This window comes from Orcinus orca, chromosome 8, assembly GCF_937001465.1.
Source record: "Orcinus orca chromosome 8, mOrcOrc1.1, whole genome shotgun sequence".
Classification (NCBI taxonomy): Eukaryota; Metazoa; Chordata; class Mammalia; order Artiodactyla; family Delphinidae; genus Orcinus; species Orcinus orca.
The window spans coordinates 84,462,302-84,484,557 of NC_064566.1; the positions used below are offsets into that span (position 1 = coordinate 84,462,302).

The 22,256-nt window shown below is 38.7% G+C and overlaps 1 protein-coding gene and 1 pseudogene across 1 annotated transcript in view; one reads left to right on the top strand and one right to left on the bottom strand.

Annotated features, from left to right (window-relative positions):
• The first annotated feature begins 1,977 nt into the window (after positions 1 to 1,977).
• The window catches only part of ELMOD1 (ELMO domain containing 1), a 110,851-nt gene continuing 90,572 nt past the window's right edge, over positions 1,978 to 22,256 (top strand). Inside the window, exon 1 of the mRNA XM_033413424.2 lies at positions 1,978 to 2,311. The gene's annotated coding sequence lies outside the window, so the exon portion shown is untranslated. The remainder of the gene's footprint in view (positions 2,312 to 22,256) is intronic.
• On the bottom strand, positions 10,268 to 10,835 carry LOC117198184 (rRNA N6-adenosine-methyltransferase METTL5-like; annotated as a pseudogene).

The window sequence follows — 22,256 nt, forward strand, 5'->3', positions numbered from 1 at the left end:
GGGATACATGTCCATGTAGTTTGGTCGACCTAGGGCCAATATTAATATTTTTATTGATGTTTTTGAGAGAATGAATCAAGGCCTATATATTAATTTGATGAACAACACAAAGACAAAAAATACTTGACTTGTGTCCTTGGAGATTATTCACTTTTTAGGTGTTTATTGCCTATTTTCTTCAAACTAGATTCTAAGTTCCATGAGGGAAGGGACCTGTCAGTCTTGTTCATTGTTGTTTTCCCAGCACCCAGAACTGTGCCTGCACATAATAGTTGCTCAGTAAATTGTTTTACATTGATTAAACAATAGCAGTAGACTGTGATAAGTGCTGTGATACCAGTATGCACTGGTGCTCTGGCAGCAGAGCATTAACTCTGCCTTGGGGGTTGGGGAAGCTTTCAGAAAGAAGGTGGCATTTGAACTTGAAGAATGGGTAGGACTTTGTGAAGTGGAATGGAAAGAGAAGAGTCTTCCAGAAAGGTTGGAACACCATAAATAAAGGCAAAGGATTATGAAACACATGGTATGTTTGGGGGATATTGAAAAGTTTATTTTTCGAACACAGATACTTTAAAATGTACTTAGTGTCAGTGGAAAGTAAATTTCCTTCCATACAGGTATACCTTACTTTATGGAATAGTTATGAAAGAAGGACCACAGTGAAATGCAAGAAAATTAAATTACTTTAAAAAGAATTTGGAGTAAAATCCTTCTGTCATGTGGATAAACCTGCCCACAGTGAATCTCTCCTGAAAAGCTTTTCCTTCCAAAGAGGACTCATATATGGCCTTGGTCTAACTTTTTCCAAGAGGTTTATTCAGGAAGTATGAAGAAACTGGAGATTGAAAGAAAAGGTAATAGAGACTAATGCTTCTAAAAACAATAAAAAGCTAGAAGGATCAAGGGTTTATTATTATTTAATGTGAGGAAGGAACACAATAAATGTTCAGCATTTAAGGACTATCACTAATCTAACCTTTCATAAAAATAGTATAGTGGAGGTGGAACCTGCAGAGACTTTTATTTAGTGAACATCTACTATGGAACAGGTGCTTTGCATTCATTGCCTTACTTAATCCTCGCAAGAGTCCAGAGAGACAGGGATTACCACTCTCCATTTTATAGATGAGGTAAGAGAGGGGCAGAATAGCTGGGTAAACTACTGTGGTGGTAAATGAAACTGAAATCAAGGCCGACCATGAAGGTCATTGTCTTTCCCTACCCTATGCTGCCTCTAACTTAAGAAACATTTTCATTAGAGAGAAACATTCGTTACTAATATGAAACATAATACGAAAGAAAGGCACAGGTCTCTTGTGTGTGTGTGTGTGTGTGTGTGTGTGTGTGTGTGTGTGTGTGTGTGTGTGTGTAAAGTGAGTTCTGGTCCAAGTCCTATAGCCCCAGGCTTTGTTGTCTATAATTCATCCATTATAATTAACCCCAGGGTTAAGGTATTGTTTCTGAAACCTGATTAAAATGCAAATATGTAACCTGAGAGGACTGAGGCCATCTCTCAGTTACAAACCTAGGAGCTGGCTCTTTGAGAACTTGACCCGACTAGTCCAGTAGTCGGGAAAGGTGGGGATTGCCCCGGCATTCCTGTAGGAGAGGTCCCCAGGCACAGGAAAGCAGGTGAGGGGTGGATGTCTGGATTAGGGGAGCCACTCGGTGAGATCGCAGAGGTTGGAGCTAAGCTAAAAAACAAACTTGGCCCTCTGAACAATTCTCTGGGGAGGGAGCGAGGAGTACACCTTGCCTTCTTATTCCAGGACTCTTCGGGAATCCCATAGACAGTCTTCCGAGATTCACCATCTTCTAGCCCACGGCTCCTCTCGGGGGTAGACCCAGGAGCAATTAAACTCTGCCAATGCAGCCTACTCCCCGCTCTCTGCCTAAGAAGCAGGGTCCGCAGATTTAACCCTTTCCCTCCAGACTCGCGCGCTCCCTCCCCCGCACCGTGTGGGCGGCTTGGCGACTGGGCATGCTCAGTCGCCGCCCGCGGTGTGCTTCCAGGGAAACCTCCGCACTCCCTACCCGGGCTGCTCTCTGTTGCCTCCTTGCCGCCGGCCTCCTGGGGTCCATCCCAGCTTGCTCTGCTCCTAGCGACCCAGATTCCTGCCCCGCCTCCGCCCCTCCCGCGCCCGCAGCCGGTGCTGCAGCCGCGGCCACCCTGGTCTAGGCTCTGCGCCGGGGACCGACCTCGTCGATCGCCGCGGTGGAGCTTGCAGCTGGAACCCTTGGGGAACGCGGAGATGGAGACCCGACTGCCGCACGCCAGGACCTGCTGAGCTTCTGCCGCCGCTAAATTCATGTGAGTAGCTGCGTCAAGAGGCGACCCTACAGGAGCGGAGGGGAGAGGGGCGAATGCCCTTGAACAGGAGAGAGGTGGCGGTGAGGACTTTTGGCACCGTGAGAGCTGCGCTGTGTATGGGGCGCAGCAGAAATGCCAAGACTGTGGGCAGAGGGGGCAGGAATGAACGTGCATACTACTTCGGTTCAGAGGCTTCGTGGTCACTCAAGACCGTCATCTGTTCTCCCATCTTGACCCCCAAAATGAACACCCGGGGGATACAGGTCTGCGCGAGAGCTGCATCTTGGCCCGGGCGCGGGTCACGTAGTAACTGAACGCCGAGGGCTCTGGAGGAGGCATGCCTGGCAGAGGCCAAAATGGGAGGTGGGGACGAAGGTAGGCCTGGCCCGGGCGAGTGGCCTGTCCAGGTCCTGAGGTCCTCTGCCCCATGGCCTTAGGCCTCTGAGGCAGTGCAGGACTTCGGATTGGCGGACCGCAGAGCTGGGGGGTCATCAGCGCTGCGAACCCAGAGGAACTGTCTGAGCGGCTGGCGCGCGGTGCCTCCTCCTACTGCCAGGTTCCCCTCACTTACTGGGGCACCTTCTTTCCTAGGCAGGTAGAATTGAACAGGCGAGTGGGGTGCCACGGCTGACAGAGCTATTAAAAGCAAAACAGTGAAGTGTGGTGGTGAGGCGTGCTGTTGTGAGTGCCTTTTTTTCCCCAAGTGTGAGTACAGAGTGCCCCTATTCACCGTGTTTCTACTCCACCTCTAAGTAGCGAGTCCGGTAACACACCTTATGAATATTTCAGGAACGACCTCGCAGGCTCGGTTGCTTCAGATCAAGTTTAATGAATATGTTTGTCAGCTTTTCTGCTCTGTACACAGGCAGGTGGAAGCCCCATGCCTCAGCTTTCCAAATCTCATCCCTTCCCTGTACCAAATAGGAAAAAGAGGCTAATAACCCCCAGTGAGCTTTAGATGGGTACCATAAATTGAGTCTGTCCTTTGGAGAGACCAGTCTTGGGCAGATATCCAGGCATTGTTCTGCATCTCTGCAGTGTGCATGTTGTGCCTGGAGCTTGACAAACCGGAGCTGCCAATATGGTGGAAAGCAGGTAATGGGTTTATGTTGGAAGAAACGTCTTAATTCATTATCATCTTACAACACCAGGTAGTTACACAGACTTAGTCATTCTCTCCCTTAAAGTTGAATATGAGATCTAGTTGAAATTTTGAAGAAGGCAAAAGTTGTATCCCTCTACACTGGGTGGCATCTATCTTTCCTAAATTCTTTCATGGAAATAAGAAATGAACGTCTTTTCTGTAATCACTGTCAAGAACACTGAAAGAACACATTAATGTAACGAACTTTCAGGATTGGAACAAGCTGTAGGGCATCTTTCCTTACACTTTAAGGTATAACTTCCATTGCACCATCACCATTAATCAGTAAACCGACACACACAACAGTTAATATTCTAAAATGGTGCTCCTTTGCAGAAGAAACCTGCTTTTTCCTCCCTTAATGAGACAAGGTATGTCTCTAAATGACCTGTGAGGAATTCCTCTGTTGACCAAGATTTCAAGCCTCCAAGATTTACATGATGCTGAAAGAGGCAACTCTCTTCTCTTGCCAGCCCATACACAGTGAAGCTGAAGCAATTCAGTTTACAGATGTTCCACATTTAGAGAAGGCTCTTCCAAAAAAGACCCACTGCAGTTACACCACAGGCTCCACTTCCACCTGCCAGGCTGCTTCTCCCCAGCCTGTTAGTGAGGACAGTATGTCTCACTGTGCTTGATTAATGAGAAAAGGAATCCCAAAATGAAAGACATTTATTTCCCATATTGTGTTTTCAAAATTAAATTTTCAAAAAATTTTAATTATTAATACCAGGACTTAATTCAGGCATAGTGATGACTCTATGAATATCAGCTTTCCACGACATTTGGGGCAACATTACAGTATTCTTTGTGCTGAAATTATTGATAGATGGTATTAGAAGGGAATTCTATGAAATTAACAAGATAAGTAAAAATTTTATATAATAAACAGCATTTCCTAAAGTATGTTACTGAGATGCTCAGAAAGTAACCCAGCTGCATTAACAGACATAAAATATGGCCAATTGAGAAGTGTGCAGAGCTTGGATACAAACATCCAGGTGCTCTAAAGAAGCATTCCTTGAGTCCTCTGAGAATTTTTAGAGTTACTGGTAGAGCTGCCAGATTCAGCAAATAAAAATACAGGCTGTTCATCAGTTAAATTCGAATTTCAGATAAGCAATGAATAATTGTTTTTAGTATAAGTATATCCCATGCACTGTTTGGGATATACTTACACCAAAAAATTTTAAATTTGTTGTTCATCTGAAATTCACTTTTGACTGAGCAGCCTGTATTTTATTTGGCAACTCTATAGTCACTGGAAATTTCTTATTCCTCTTTCTGGGGTCACTATGGTTTGAAAAAATAAAGTGGAGCAGAGATCATATGCTGTTCTGCAGGCAATCTGGGACAAGCCCAGTTCTGGTTCTAGCTATTGAAAATAACTCATGCTTAAAAGTGAGTAGTTTCAGTTCAACACAGCTCAGCTTGCTAGATTTAGTGAGAAGTGCCAAAACATACAAAGATGAGTAAGGGAAGTGGGGTGGGGGAAGGGATCTACATCATAAGATACAAGACTTGCAGGGTCCACTCTAGGAGCCTGGGAAGGACACTGAATTCTTCTGAGCAGCTCCAGTCAGGGAGTAAGATGACCGGCAGTTTTGACAGGTCTGGCTTTGAATGAGAGTAAGATCTTATCCTGGGAGGCAAGGAAGATAGAAACCCATGGCTTTATACCTAATGGAGTGGAGCTGGAAGTTGATGGCCTCAGAGGACAGAGAAGCCTGCTGAAGATGAGGGAAGTGAGAAGGGGATTCTAAAGGACGTTACATAGTTGCTGATGGGAATGGAAGAGGGAGGTGAAAAGGGACAAGTGCAAGGATTGGTAACTGGTACTTGGGTGAATGCATCTCATTGCATTAAAAAAAAACAGTTGGTCTGCCCTTTGACTAATACCCAAAGGGCTCCTTCACTATTCTGCTACCATCCTGGTTTCCTCAGGTAAAAAAGCATCATCAAACAAATAGTTTTATTACTTTTATATAAAAGACGGTATTTAAATGTAGTATTTGAGATGCTGATCAATATTCTGTTGCTTTGGCACAGATTCCTGAAATAAGATAAGCAGATGTTTTGGTTTTAGCAAATCTGTTGCTTCAAATAGGAAAAGATACTCAATTGCAATCATTTTCTGATTTAGTCCAGCTGTCTTTAAGGAAGCATATTCTGATTATGGAAAGAATATAGATTTTACAGAAATAGCACTATGTGAAAATGACCAAATGCTTGTAGTACCAGGGAGTACCTACTGAGAAGGTTCCAAATGCAATTAATTCCAAAAAATAGCACACCACTTACATTAGTGTCTCTGAAGACCCAGTGGGTACTTTCACTATTGATCATTATAGGAATTTTCCAGGGAAGTGGAAGATCGAACCACTGCAGAAAATCTTCATTTTCTGAAGATTCCAGTTTGCCAATCTCAAGCAAATGATGATAGAGTGCCATTCTAGATTGCACTTCTGTCAACAAATCTAGTTATCTCTAGGGACCATCTTCAGAAGAGCCTCATATGTTTATCATATGTGTGGTTAAATTTCTACTTCATATTTTACAATAAGTTTTTAAAATCATAAAAATTACTCTCTGCTAAAATGTATAGTGAAGCAGTTAATTCGGAACTTTCTTATCAAATGATTATTCCTTAAAATAGAACAGAAAACACTTCTATTTCAGGTTTTTGTATTGTTCCTTTTTGTAGTGTCTGCCAAACGTGTCCTGCCTTGTAATTCTGATAGTACATGAGAAAAAGAGTGATCAAGGAAATACTGAAGTTTCTAAAATCTCAAGGCAATTAGACTATAGTTTCTATTTTCAGCGAAGTTTCATATGGATATGACTTATTGAAGAAAGCCTTACTTCAGTGATCTCTAATGACAACTTATGCGGGCTGTCACCCAGAGAGAGCTTTAACTGAAATTGTGTGCTCAGTTCACATTCTAAGTCTTCAGTAAATACTTTGAATTTAAAGAATCTGAAGGCAGCATGTTCTTGCATCCCAGGAGCTTTTAACCCTCCAACTCACTTATGCTGACCACAAGCAAGTCTTATTTTACATCAGTTTCTGTGCTATAAAATGGAAGATATGCACATTTAAAAAGAGAATATTGTGTCAACTCCAATCATCTATGTCTATAAAATAAACATTGTGTTTTAAAGGATAAATAACTCCATTCTCAATGTAATTAGACAATTTCTATACTGTCTATGTACTCTCTATAATGTTTCAGATGCCATCAAAATAATTCACAATTTACTGTGTTTGATTTTTTGCTTTTTTGTTACAAAGCAAGATGATTGTGGTAAATGCTTAAGGAGAGCTCATTAAGCCTCTTTAAAAAATTAGTTTCAAACAAGCTAATGACTGAAGATTCAAAGGTCTTTACATAGCTTTTAAACATAGTTTCCATTTTAATTATTGGGATTGGGACTTCGTTAATTAGAATGCGTGGTATAAGAGCTTATTTCAGCTGCTATAACTCTCAGTCCTATCCCTTGTATAAGTAGATTGCCATATGTTTTGAAGCTTTCATTCATGATGAAACTAATAATTTATTTATCCCACAGCTGCTTTTTGGTTTAGCAAATATCATCAGTGATATCATAATCTCTGTTCCCTAATTGTTTTTTACATTACCATTTGGCATTATAAATATTTTAAGTATGAATCAGTCTCTGGAATGAATTTACTATACAAGTACATTTCTTCCTTTTCCTTCAGAAGAAGAATCAGAATGCTCTGCCCTTCAGTATTTGGAAGCCAGATTTTCTGAAGAGTCTATATTCCAGTAGAACACTTACATTTTAATTTCAGATTTTCTTTGGTCTTAGAATCCATTTAAGTTAGCAAAAATCTTAAAACAGTTATTTTTAATTGAGAAGTTTTATCATACATTCTTTAAAATGGTAAACATTCATCAAAGCTGTTTCAATTAAAATATATATTATGCACATCATTAGTCAAAACAATTATAAATATATATTCACCTAACATAGGACCACCTAAATATATGTATAATGTGTATGTAGCCCAATATGTGAACCAGTACATGAAAATCAAGACATAAAATAAAAAATTTGGGTTATAGTTTTTGCTTCACTAAAGAGTTCTGTGTTGTATCAAATATTTCTTCTATTATTCCTTTCAATTATAGATAACCTACAATATTTAAAATAGAGCCAGACTCATCAAATTTTTACATCTACTCTATCCTTCTGGGACACATCTATCAATTAGACAAGTAATCTTTGTAGGTGAGATGCAGAAATGAGGTCTGGGATATGATCTAATAGCTGGATTCATCAGCTGTAACCAAAGAAAGTTTACAGGTGTGAAAGCCACATAGGAGGTGGTTTCTGTTGGCCTCCTTCAGAGCTCTTCCCTTGACCCTGACATTTCTACAATTTTATCAGTGACTCAGATATACTTAGACCATACATATATCTGGTTTGTTGATAATGCAAAGCTCTAAGAACTAGTGAATTTGAATGACAATCAGGATTAAACTTAATATCCCTTAGCCCAGGCTGAAACTAAGATTATATTCAGAAAGAATAAATGTTGGCTTCATTTAGTTTCTAAAATTAGTTGCCTAAGGATAGGGAGTGGAAGTCCTACTTTAACAATAGTTTGAGTTGTAAAAATTAGTTTTAGTTCACTTGAGTATTAACCAACAGTACAGAAGAAATTAATGCTTTCTTTGGTTGGATTCATATGAAAAGATCAGAAACAGACACTATAGCGCACTGTACTGAAAGTGATGCATTTTGGGCCATCTGTCAGGGATGTAATAAGGGGGACTGGCTCATGTGAGCCTGAGTAGGATGTTGGCTCACATGACCTTAAAAGCACCTCCTAAATCAGATTATGCAGTTTAAATTGAGTTCCCAGGCACATGAATCTGCCAACGTCTAATTCAGCTTAGTAACATTTATGTAGCATATAACTATTGTACATCCTTTTCTTGATTAATAATGAATATCCTTATTCTTTTCTACTTAAAGATTATTCCATAGATAATTAATCAATCATCACTTAAAATAAATGCATCTACTTTGTGACCACCACTGGGTTTACTTAGCTAAGATCATACTTGAAATTCTTAGATGAAATGATATGTACTTTGAATAGCCACGAAGTAGGCACGTTTCCAGGTTCTAAAATAAAATTGCACAAATTAGACAAAGATGAAAGGCAAATGTATTCACTCAGTGTATTCTGTGTGTACTCTAATAGTCTGCACTGTGTTTTGGCTTTCAAAGGTGTTTGTTTATAGTGTAGAGTGGACACCGATCATTCCTTTTGAACACTGCTATCTGAACCCCTTTCCCATGTTGGGGGGTGCTCTCCCACATTATGAGACAGAGGCCACTTCTCACTATAGGAGATAAAAGTGCCAGGTGCTTCCTCTCCCAGACATCCTTGCATCATAGACATGGACCCAGATGCTGCCCTAGTGGCAGATGTTTCGGTTGGCAACACCCTTGACGAGTGCTGGGGTGGGGTTGGTGGAGCCAGCTACTGAGTCCGGACCTGGTAGTGGCAGTAGAGCTGTCTTTACTGGACTGGCTTTGTGTCATCATTTTAAGCGTTATTTTTGACTACGTAACCTCTAAACCCAGTTCTCTAGCCCTCCTGGAGATTCTGTGGAATTACCTTCAGAACAAATTCCTTTCTGCTTAAACAGGCAGAGCTAGTTTCTGTTCCTTGTAATAATAATCCCTGCTGGTACAGGGCGCAAGTCCATGCTTACATTGGCATATTAGTCAGTCACTGGGACCTACTGAGTACAAAGCACTCTGAAAGGTGCAAAAGGAAATATTTATTCATTCTCTGAGTATTTCTGAAACAAGGAAACTTGCTTGGCATTTGATAGAAGGAGAGGCAAACAAAATTGGTATTTTCAAATTCGTGCTATGAGGACAAGTAGGAGAAGGTAGGGATACCACTGTCAAACTACAATGGAGGCAGATACTATGTGGATCTACTGATTGTCAAGATTGATTTAGTGTGGGGATGAAGGGTTGGGATAAGAAGGGATGCTTTTGGGGGAAAAAATTGTGTTTCATCAATTCCAAGACTCAAATTGTTTTCTTCATCTTAACATTTATGAAATTAGGAACCATTATTAGAGTGTGTCATGTTTTAATTGCCACTTTTTCTCCTCAATCCATCTAATGTATTTTACCAAATCTAAGATGTAATTGATATATATACTATTACACTTTTTACCATTAAGAAAAAAAGCTCAGTAAGTAATTACTAAAAAATGATGATACTTAACATCATACTGGGGGCTCTAGAGTAGAAGATTTAAAGAGAACCTAGGAGAATTAGATCAGTCATGGAAATGTTGTGAGTTAAACACCAAATTCCTTTTCATTGTTCTAGTAGTCTCCCAAAGCTGTTGAAGACTAATAGATTCACCTCTAACTTCTGTTGTGAACAAATTCAGGTACTAATCATTATAGCCTTGCTTGGCTATAAAATATGCCCGGTAGAGTGATTCTCAGTTTTGTGGATGGCACATTTATTTTTGATAACTTTTTTATTTGGAAATTTTCAAATATATACAAAAGTAGACAGAATAATAACATAATGGATCCTAGTATTCAATAATTATCAACTCATGATCAATGCTGTTTGGTTTCTAGCCCTACTCTCTATTCACCCAATTGTATTTTGAAGAAAATCTCAGGTGCTATACCATACCATTTGTAAATACTTCAGTATATAGCTCTAAAACACATACTCAAAATATTGTTACTACATTCCTAGAAATAAAATCTATAGTTTTTGGCACCTTTTTTAATAGACAAATTTTGTATTTATTTTAATTAGGTTTTAAGCTACCTTTTGGGGGGAGGTTTTTAAAAAGAAAACCAAGTGAGGAATACTTCAATGTCCACTGATTTCTTTTTACGAAATTTATGTGATGCTAGTAGGTCATATCACAATCCTGCAATAATGTCTATCTTGATTTTTCACTCTGAACTTTCTTTTGAATATGTTCTCTAGTTGAGGATTTGTTTAAAGAATATACTGCTGTTCTTGCCATTTCCAAAGCAATCTTCAGAAAAGTCATATCTATCCCTTTATTATTTTTATCCCAAAAGGAGGATTCATAATTACTATATCAAATGACTTGAACCATGTCAACATTTGTCAGCTCAAACTCTTCCACTTTTCTATTAAATATTTTCATCTGTGTCAAATTCAACAAACAACCTGCAGTGCGTGGCCTGGTGGGATACTGTTCTAAAGTAACTTGGGCTTCTGAAACCATCTACTTGATGCAGGTGACTTTCTAGTTCCTTGAACCTTAGTTTCTTCTTTTTTGTTTTTTTAAAGTGTGGGTTCACAGGGTTAAAGGACATTGATGGACCTCAGGAGGCTGGAAGCCCCACCATATGTGTGTCACCTTTTTTAAATTTAAGTTTTTGTTTTTAATCAGAGTAATACTTACATATCATTAAAAACATCATATAATTATACAACATAATGAAAAATAGACCTGTTGCCCAGATTTCTTTCTCAGGTATAATCACTTTAATTCTTTTAGCTGATTCTTCTGATGTGTTCCACCTTATAATCTGCTAATATTGCTATTCCTCAATATCTAAAAATATCAGATCTACTGATTTTCTACTATAAGAGTGAAGATTTAACTTTCATACCTAACTTCTCTCCCTTATATGCATTCACTTCTGTTTCCTCAGTTCTCCCATTATCACTGTTTTTGCCTAGGAGAGATCCACATGTGTCTTGGTTTGGATGGTTTTCTGAGGGATAAATCTCCTGAGGACTAGTATTCTGGCTGCCTCTGTTCTGGGAGTTGAGTGGGAGAAGGAGGCTGGATAAATCTCATGTTTATCATGTACACTTTCATTTAACCTCCTAGTATTCAGTATGACAGCTCAATCTCATTTTCTTGTTTCCAAAAGTTCAGAGCCTCTCTAGCTCAACCTCTTCAAGAGTTAATCTCACCTCTTTTGATAGAATGGAGAAGGGGTTATGCCTACTTTCATAAGGTGGGGAGGAGATCTAAGGCCTAACTAATCCTTATGAAAACTTTCAGCCAAGTTGTGGTTGACTTCATTTTACACTCCACTTTCAGAAGACCTAGGCATCCCTAACTCCTGAACATGACTGAGATTACATACTCTAATTTGTATTGCCTTTGGGTCACTTCCCTCACTGCAGGTTTAGTCAATTAGGCTAAGTAAATTACCATTTTCCCATCTTCTTTCAGCTTCCAGAATTCTGCTGACATCTCATGTGCACTCCTGTTACCCTTAGCCTTATGGATTTATGCTTTTTGATTTCTTTACTCTTACGTTGGTGGGATTACATGTGTTTTATTTGTCATGTTTAGATGGAAGTCCATGACACAAGTTTTAAGGGCACATTTAAAAGGAATTAAAGATGTGAAATAATGTAAATGAATCAGCAATAATTATAGTGAATTAATTACTGCTTAGTAAGTGTCTCACATTGCCTATGTAAACTTCCACAATTACCATACTTGTTTTGCTTACTTCTCTTTTCTCCTTTACCCATAGTAAATTTTAATACTCTCTTAACCTAGTCATACCACCTTCTTAGCAAAATATCCTACTTAACACATACTACTGTAAATAATATGTATCCCCAGTTGTAAAGAAGAATTTCATACAATTAGTGATCAGAATTTTGTCACACATCTGTGAAGAGTCCATAGAACTGTGACATGTTGGTTAGGTACCCTTGTCTTAGAGTATAGTCCAGTTTAGTGTGACATGACTGAAATGAATTTTCACTGGAGACAGCTCAGAGCTTCTATACTGACTTCAGAAAGGGCACTAGATTCCGTGCCTGAGAACTGCTAGATTTCCCATTCCTTGTGGGCAAAGACTGTCTTACTTATTTTGTATCTCTAGTGCTTAGAAAGAACTGAACATATTAAGTGCATGATAAAGCTTACTGACTAGAATTAAGAGCTGAGGTCTTTTCCTACCAATTGGCTGTCTGTCCTTGGATAAGTCATTTGTTGGATTTGTTTGAGGCTCTAAGAGGTCACTTAGGAAAGGTATGGTGTCAGAAAAGGTTGAGAATGGAACATTGGGGAACATCTACACTTAAAAGGCAGGCAGAGGAAGAGTGTGAGATAGATGGAAAACCAGGAGAACATGGAAACATGGAAGCCAAAAGCAGGCCTTTCAAGAAGTAGCATCACATGAAATCACATCAAATAAGATAAAGATAAGAAAATGGAGCTTGGACTAGACCATGCTCTGCCTTCAACCAAACATTTATCTACTCACTCACTCATTGCGTAGATAAATGTTTATCACTCCTGAGATGTTTATGGTCAGAGCGATCTTTGTAGTATAAGGAAGTTGTCTTGAGCCCTGTGTATGTGTGAGGATGCATATGTGTGTGAATGTGAATGGAGGGATTGTGATAGGGGAAGGAAACCAGAGCTCAGAGAGACTATGCAGGAAGGAGTTGGGAGGCTCTTTATGAGTCTAAGAAGGACATGAGTTAGTCATGTGTAATCAACCTATAACATATTGTAGAATTACTTAATTAACCTGGTTTAACCTGAATAAAAATGTTTGAGTCGGAGAGTAAGATTCTTGTGTGATTTGCTGCAGGCCATTTGTATTCTTTTTCATCAACCAATGGGTTCTTCGAAGAAACACTGTAGCCTGGAATTTGGAAATAAATGGGCTTCAATCTTACTGTATTTCATCAATTCTTCCCCCCACCCCCATCACTGAAATTGGGATGCATCATAATTTAATTAGCAACATTTTATTTTTCCTTAAAGGCACATGTCATAAAGGTACACTTTACCATTGATGGTGCTGATGAAATTCCACTGGAAAGAATCAAACAATACTCATTCAGCATACATTTATCAAGTCATGTATACCAAATCGTAGCTCTAAAGTGAGGTTAAAACTATTTTTAAAATTTGTTTTACAGCACAAATTGTTGCAGAAGCCCAATCTAAATGGTCTACTTCTCAGAAGCATTCTCAGAAGAATGCTATTATCTCATCTGTGTGATCAGAGTCAGCAGATGCCTTCAGAGCAAGATACCCTGTTTGCCTCCAGGCCCCTGTAAATATCCGAATTTGTTTGGACTTTTCTGTCAAATTTTATAGGTATATACCCTCTCTATGTTCTCATTATATGAAAGTGAAAAGTTTGCAAAAAGCATCAGGCTAGATTGGCAAAATCATATTCATTTAATTTTTATGCAAACATAAGTTTACCATTCTTTTATTGTGGTTTAATTTAGAAATTTAACTTTTAATGCTAAAAAGTTTTTAAAACTAAAACTATTATATAGTTGAGAACCTACAAAATCTAGATTGAGTATTTTTGTAGAAAATGGATTAATATTTAGATTTAGAAATTTCCTTATTCTTTTGTAGATAAAAGACAAATTTCATCAATCCTGCTCTCCCTCTCTTTGCTCCCTCCCTGAAAACAATAGATGGATGTAGGTGACCACAGTGAAAGCCAGAAAATCACTATACTTTTAAAGTAAATCATAAACATATTTGCAGACAATCCTGAATTCTGTGGCTGGCATGGCCTCCATTGTTATAAATCACAAAAATAAACTTTGGATGAGTGTTTAATTCCTGAACAAGGAAAAAAACTTCTTAATTGTCATTTTAGTGAGTATCAGCAGAATATTTTTTCAAGTGAATCACCAGAGAAAGAGGAAAGGAGAGTTCTGGAATGTGGCCTTAGGCAGATTATTATGCATGAGCATTATACCTCTAATATGACATGCTGCATAGCATGTGTGAAATGTAAATGCATAATATGAAAGATTTTTAAATTTCTCTGGGATAGTAATTTTTTATATTGCTCTCCTCTCTCCTCATGTGCATATCTATATTAAGTAAAAAATTGCAAATTATACATGTTTCAGGTGCTCATAAATAGCCTTAGAAATTTTTCTTTCCCTTCTCCTTCCTCCCTTCCCATTCCGTTCCCTTCCCTTCTTGTTTCACATGGTAAGTCTGATTGCAGTACATCTTTTGAAGACTGAGTTCCTCATCTGTCTGTGTCTTCCTTTAACTGAAACTGTGCTTCTTAGGACTTGACAAAATAGGGAGCATGATGCAAACTTAGTCATTATCTGAATTTGCTAATTCAGAACCTGTTTATTTGCCTAATTTGAACCTGATACTTGACCCACCTGATTTAAGAAAACTGACCTCCTTGTTTTGTTTCTGGGGTTGGCTCAGCCAGAGCCCAGCAACTCACATTGCAGGTGACTTACCTGCTCCTTCTTACCCACAAACCACCTGTGCCCTTCCCTGGTGTTCCCACAGAGATGTGCTTCCTGCCGAAAGGTCAGGCTTGTTTCGGAGAACTTTCTCTAATTTCTTGAACACCATCCACAGGCATTCATACATGCAGAGCATAATAGAGAATTACTGGGAACTGTGAGCTGAATTAATCATATCCTAAAACTACCCTGACTTCAATTATCTGTAAGTTTTGGCCTATATCAGAATAGTGGCCTTTCTCTTCCATTTTACCTTTTACACCTAGATATAGCTTTTGCTGAAGAAAATGTGGGAAAAGAGAAGTCTATATCTGTTTCTGCAAAAGTGTCTACCTGACTGACTAATTGAGAGAAGTCACCATTATGATTTCATTAGACTCTAGCAGGGCACAAGTACATACTATGAGACCATTTAGTAGGAAAACTAAAATTTCCACATAGGTTAAGATCATTTACTTGGAGTTTATCATTTGTCATCAGGAAATTTTTTCAGTTACTTTTAGAAAATATTTAAAGTGACATAGTATAATGAAGACACAGGATAAATGGAATTGAACCAAATTAGCCATAGGCTTTCTTATGATACCCAAAGCATCTTTTGATCAATCTTACTGTTAGGGAAGAAAACTGTAAAAGTTATTATTTATGAATCTTATGGTTTAACATGTCATTGCTTTTGTTCTTCCTTCACCTGAAACAAGAAGAATAGTTCAAACTGAGAAATTAAATCAGTGACAAATAATTTTGATATTGCTGATTTTGAATTTATCATCTGCAGAGTAAAGTTGTGTGCTCCCCTCTCCCAACTGCTAAATGAATTTTTTTCACTGCTGCTAAAAAATGTTGCCCAAACTTTCTCTTTTTAATCTAGATTCTGGGGAGGGGGAGTAGAATGTGTTTTCATCTTTTGATTATCATTAATTACAGTAAGTTATATTTTGAGGTTGACCCACTTGATTGATTTTTTTCCTCCTAGAAGTGTTGCAGTATGAAAAGGAAATGATAACAAGAAGCAATTAGGGAAATGTAAAGGAGAATGGAACTTATTTTGCTTTTTGATGAATATAAGAAAACTCATTCAAGTTAGTATATATCTCCTAGGTAGATTTGGAATATTTTACCAGCCATTAGATGTATTTTATGTATGGTTAAAAAAAAAAAAAAAGGCAAACAAATATTGTGATCTACAAAGGGAAAGATGTAATGTATTACAGAAACTAAAACATATAGAGGTAGACTGAAAGAAAAACAAGGGAAAAAGTTGATTTAAAGACACTGTCACATGGACCAGTGACTCAAAGAATAATTTGAGGAGAATGAAATCACCACACAAATAGCAGTGTGGATCAGGAGTTTGAATTTCATTGGATTTTTCTAAACCCAAGGGAACACAAGATTTACATTGAGGGGGTGTTTTTATCAAGTTATTTCAGAAATACACTGCCAAGGATTCATATACCCTTGGAAATTAGGCCTCAAGGAAGAATGTAAAACCGTCCTTTTTTGGCTCTGTTGTATAACTTCTTTACATAAAACTTGCTTTAGAAACTTTTCAGATTAGTAGTACATTTGCTTTGAGAAAGGAAAGAGGTTAATTTTCAGTGGCATGGTAACTCTTATTATTCAGGAATCCCCCAGCTAGCTTCCAAGGAATGCTTAAGTTTTGAGGTGCAGCTATACATCCAGGCCCTGGTTATCTGCAGCTCAGCATTTTCATTTGAATTGAATACACACTATTATGCCAATACAGAATTTTACCTCAGCGTTTTCCAGAGGCAGCACAGGGCAGTGATTAATAGCAATGCTTTAGGAGCCAGGCTGCTAGGGTGACCTTGAAAGGTTGCTTAATTTTTCTATACCTCAATTTTCTCAGTTGTAAAATGGAGATACTATTATTCACTTCGTAGGATGACTATTAAGTGAGTTAATATAAATAAAGCTCATAGAATATTGCCTGGCAGACCCTCAAGATGGCGGAAGAGTAAGATGTAGAGATAACCTTCCTCCCTACAGATACATCAGAAATACATGTACATGTGGAACAACTCCTAGAACACCTACTGAACGCTGGCAGTAGACCTCAGACTTCCCAAAAGGCAAGAAACTCCCCATGTACCTGGGTAGGGTAAAAGAAAAAAGGAAAAACAGAGACAAAGTAATAGGGAAAGGACCTGCACCTTGGAGAAGGAGCTGTGAAGGAGAAGGTTCCACACACTAGGAAGCCCCTTCACTGGCAGAGATGGCATGGGGCAGGGGGGAAGCTTTGGAGCCATGGAGGAGAGTGCAGCAATAGGGGTGCAGAGGGTAAAGCAGAGAGATTTCCGCACAGAAGATCGGTGCTGACCAGCACTCACCAGCCTGAGAGGCTTGTCTGCTCACCCGCCGGGGGCAGGTGGGGGCTGGAGCTGAGGCTCCGCTTCGGATGTCAGATCCCAGGGAGAGGACTGGGGTTGGCTGCGTGAACACAGCCTGAGGCGGCTAGTGCACCACAGCTAGCTGGAAGGGAGTCTGGGAGAAAGTCTGGAACTGCCTAAGGATCAAGAGACCATTGTTTCGGGGCGTGCGAGGAGAGGAGATTCAGAGCACCACCTAAGCGAGCTCCAAAGATGGGCGCGAGCCACGGCTATCAGTGTGGACAACACAGACGGGCATGAAATGCTAAGGCAGCTGTTGCAGCCACCAAGAAGCCTGTGTGCAAGCACAGGTCGCTATCCACACCCAAGAGCCTGTGCAGCCCGCCACTGCCAGGGTCCCGTGATACAGGGGCAACTTCCCTGGGAGAACACATGGCATGCCTCAGTCTGGTGCAACGTCATGCCAGCCACTGCCGCCACAGGCTTGCCCTGCATTCCGTACCCCCTCCCTCCCCCCACCTGAGTGAGCCAGGTCAGCTGCTACTTTAACCCCATCCTGTCTGAGCAAAGAAGAGATGCCCTTAGGCGACCTACATGCAGAGGTGGGACCAAATCCAAAGCTGAACCCCAGGAGCTGTGCGAACAAAGAAGAGAAAGGGAAATTTCTCCCAACAGCCTCAGGAGCAGTGGATTAAATCTCCACAATCAACTTGATGTACCCTGCATCTGTGGAATATCTGAATAGGCAACGAATCATCCCAAAATTGAGGCAGTGGACTTTGGGAGCAACTGTAGACTTGGGGTTTTCTTTCTGCATCTAATTTGTTTCTGGTTTTATGTTTATCTTAGTTTAGTACTTAGAGTTAATTATCATTGGTAGATTTGTTTATTGATTTGGTTGCTCTCTTCCTGTTTTTTTTAATATATATATATTTTTTCCTTTTCTCTTTTTGTGAGTGTGGATCTGTATGCTTCTTTGTGTGATTTTGTCTGTATAGCTTTGCTTTTACCATTTGTCCTAGGGTTCTATCTGTCTGATTTTTTTTTTTTTTAGTATAGTTTTTAGCACTTGTTATCATTGGTGGATTTGTTTTTTGGTTTGGTTGCTTGTTCTTTCTTTTTTTATGACTTTTTAATTTTTAATAATATTTTTAAATTTTAATAACTATATTTTATTTTATTTATTTTTTCTTTATTTATTTATTTTCTCCCTTTTCTTCTGAGCCGTGTGGCTGACAGAGTCTTGGTGCTTTGGCCAGGTGTCAGGCCTGCGCCTCTGAGGTGGAAGAGTCAAATTCAGAGCATTGGTCCACCAGAAGCCTCCTGGCTCCACATAATATCAAATGGCAAAAGCTCTCCCAGAGATCTACATCTCAATGCAAGACCCAGCTCCCCTCAATGACCAGCAAATTACAGTGCTGGACAACCTATGCCAAGACAGGAACACAACCCCACCCATTAGTAGAGAGGATGCCTAAAATCATAATAAGGTCACAGACACCCCAAAACACACCACCAGATGTGGTCTTGCCCACCAGAAGGATAAGACGCAGTGTCATCCACCAGAACACAGGCACCAGTCCCCTCCACCAGGAAGCCTACACAAGCCACTGAACTAAACTTAACCAAAGGGGACAGACACCAAAAATAATGGGAACTATGAACTTGCAGCCTGCAGAAAGGAGACCACAAAAACAGTAAGTTAAGCAAAATGAGAAGACAGAGAAACATGCAGCAGATGAAGGAGCAAGGTAAAAACCCACCAGACCAAACAAATGAAGAGGCAATATAGGCAGTCTACCTGAAAAGAATTCAGAGTAGTGATAGTAAAGATGATTCAAAATCTTGGAAATAGAATGGAGAAAATACAAGAAACATTTAACAAAGACTTAGAAGAACTAAAGACCAAAAAACAATGATGAAAAACAACACAATAAATGGAACTAAAAATTCTCTAAATGGAATCAATAGCAGAATAAGTGAAGCAGAAGAATGGATAACTGACAGGGAAGATAAAATAATGGAAATAACTACTGCAGAGCAGAATAAAGAAAAAAGAATGAAAAGAATTGAGGACAGTCTCAGACCTCTGGGACAACATTAAATGCACCAACATTTGAATTATAGGGGTCCCAGAAGAAGAAGAAAAAAAGAAAGGGACTGAGAACATATTTGAAGAGATTATACTTGAAAACATCCCTAATATAGGAAAGGAAATAGTCAATCAACTCCAGGAAGCTCAGAGAGTCCCATACCAGATAAATCTAAGGAGAAACACACCAAGACAAATATTAGTCAAACTATCAAAAATTCAATACCATGAAAAGATATTAAAAATGGCAAGGGAAAACAACAAATAACATACAAGGGAATCCCCATAAGGTTAACAGCTGAACTTTCAGCAGAAACTCTGCAAGCCTGAAGGGAGTGGCAAGACATATTTAAACTGATGAAAGGGAAGAACCTACAACCAAAATTATTCTACCCAGCAAAGATCTCATTCAGATTCGATGGAGAAATTAAAACCTTTACAGACAAGCAAAAGTAAGAGAATTCAACACCACCAAACCAGCTTTACACAAATGCTAAAGGAACTTGTCTAGGCAAGAAACACAAGAGAAGGAAAAGACCTACAATAACAAACCCAAAACAATTAAGAAAATGGTAATAGGAACACATGTATTGATAACTACCTTAAATGTAAATGGATTAAATGCTCCAACCAAAAGATATAGACAGGCTGAATGGATACAAAAAAAGGACACGTATATATGCTGTTTACAACAGGGCCGCTTCAGACCTAGAGACACATACAGACTGAAAGTGAGGGGATGGAAAAAGATATTCCATGCAAATGGAAATCAAAAGAAAGCTGAAGTAGCAATTTTCATATCACACAAAATACACTTTAAAATAAAGACTATTACAAGAGACAAAGGACACTACATAATGATCAAAGGATCAAGCCAAGAAGGTATAACAATCGTAAATATTTATGAACCCAACATAGGAGCAGCTCCATACGTAAGGCAAATGCTAACAGCCATAAAAGGGGATATCAACAGTAACACAGTCATACTAGGGGACTATAACATCCCATTTTCACCACTGGATAGATCATCCAAAATGAAAATAAATAAGGGAACACAAGCTTTAAATGATACATTAAACAAGATGGACTTAATTGATATTTATATGACATTCCATCCAAAAACAACAGAATACACTTTCTTCTCAAGTGCTTATGGAACATTCTCCAGGATAGATCATATCTTGGGTCACAAATCAAGCCTTGGTAAATTTAAGAAAATTGAAATCGTATCATGTATCTTTTCTGACCACAGCGCTATGAGACTAGATATCAATTACAGGAAAAAATATGTAAAAAATACAAACACATGGAGGCTAAACAATACACTACTGAATAACCAAGAGATCACTGAAGAAATCAAAGAGGAAATAAAAAAATACCTAGAAACAAATGACAGTGAAAACACGACGACCCAAAACCTGTGGGATGCAACAAAAGCAGTTCTAAGAGGGAAGTTTATAGCAATACAATCTTACCCCAAGAACAAGAAACATCTTAAATAAAACAACCTAACCTTACACCTAAAGCAATTAGACAAAGAAGAACAAAAAAACCCCAAAGTTAGCAAAAGGAAAGAAATCATAAAAATCAGATCAGAAATAAATGAAAAAGAAATGAAGGAAACGATAGCAAAGATCAAAAAAACTAAAAGCTGGTTCTTTCAGAACATAAGCAAAATTGATAAACCATTAGCCAGACTCATCAAGAAAATGAGAAGACTCAAATCAATAGAATTAGAAATGAAAAAGGAGAAGTAACAACTGACACTGCAGAAATACAAAGGATCATTAGAGATTACTACAAGCAACTATATGCCTGTAAAATGGACAACCTGGAAGAAATGGACAAATTGTTAGAAAAACACAAACTTCTGAGATGAACCAGGAAGAAATAGAAAATATAAACAGACCAATCACAAACACTGAAATTGAGACTGTGACCAAAAATTTTCCAACAAACAAAAGCCGAGGACCAGATTGCTTCACAGGTGAATTCTATCAAACATTTAGAGAAGAGCTAACACCTATCCTTCTCAAACTCTTCCAAAATATAGCAGAGGGGGGAACACTCCCAAACTCATTCTATGAGGCCACCATCACCCTGATACCAGAACAAGACAAAGATGTCACAAAGAGGGAAAACTACAGGCCAATATCACTGATGAACATAGATGCAAAAATCCTCAACAAAATACTAGCAAACAAAATCCAACAGCACATTAAAAGGATCATACACCATGTTTAAGTGGGGTTTATCCCAGATTGCAAGGATTCTTCAATATATGCAAATCAATCAATGTGATACACCTTATTAACAAATTGAAGGATAAAAACCATATGATCATCTCAATAGATGCAGAAAAATATTTCAACAAATTTCAGCACCCATTTGTGATAAAAACCTTCCAGAAAGTAGGCATAGAGGAAAGTTACCTCAACATAATAAAGGTCATATATGACAAACCCACAGCCAACATCATTCTCAATGGTGAGAAATTGAAACCATTTCCTCTAAGATCAGGAACAACACAGGGCTGTCCACTCTCACCACTGTTATTCAACATAGTTTTGAAAGATTTAGCCACTGCAATCAGAGAAAAAAAAGAAATAAAAGGAATCCAATTCAGGAAAGAAGAAGTAAAACTGTCACTGTTTGCAGATGACATACTATACATAGAGAATCCTAAAGATGCTACCAGAAAACTACTAGAGCTCATCAATGAATTTGGTAAAGTTGCAGGATACAAAATTAATATACAGAAATCTCTTGCATTCCTATACACTAATGATGAAAAATCTGAAAAGGAAATTAAGGAAACACTCCCATTTACCATTGCAACAAAAAGAATAAAATACCTAGGAATAAACCTACTGAAGGAGACAAAAGACTTATATGCAGAAAACTATAGAAACTGCTGAAGGAAATCAAAGATGTTACAATCAGATGGAAAGATATATCATGTTCTTGGATGGAAGAATCAACATTGTAAAAAGGATTATACTACCGAAAATAATCTACAGATTCAATGCAATCCCTATCAAACTACCAATGGTATT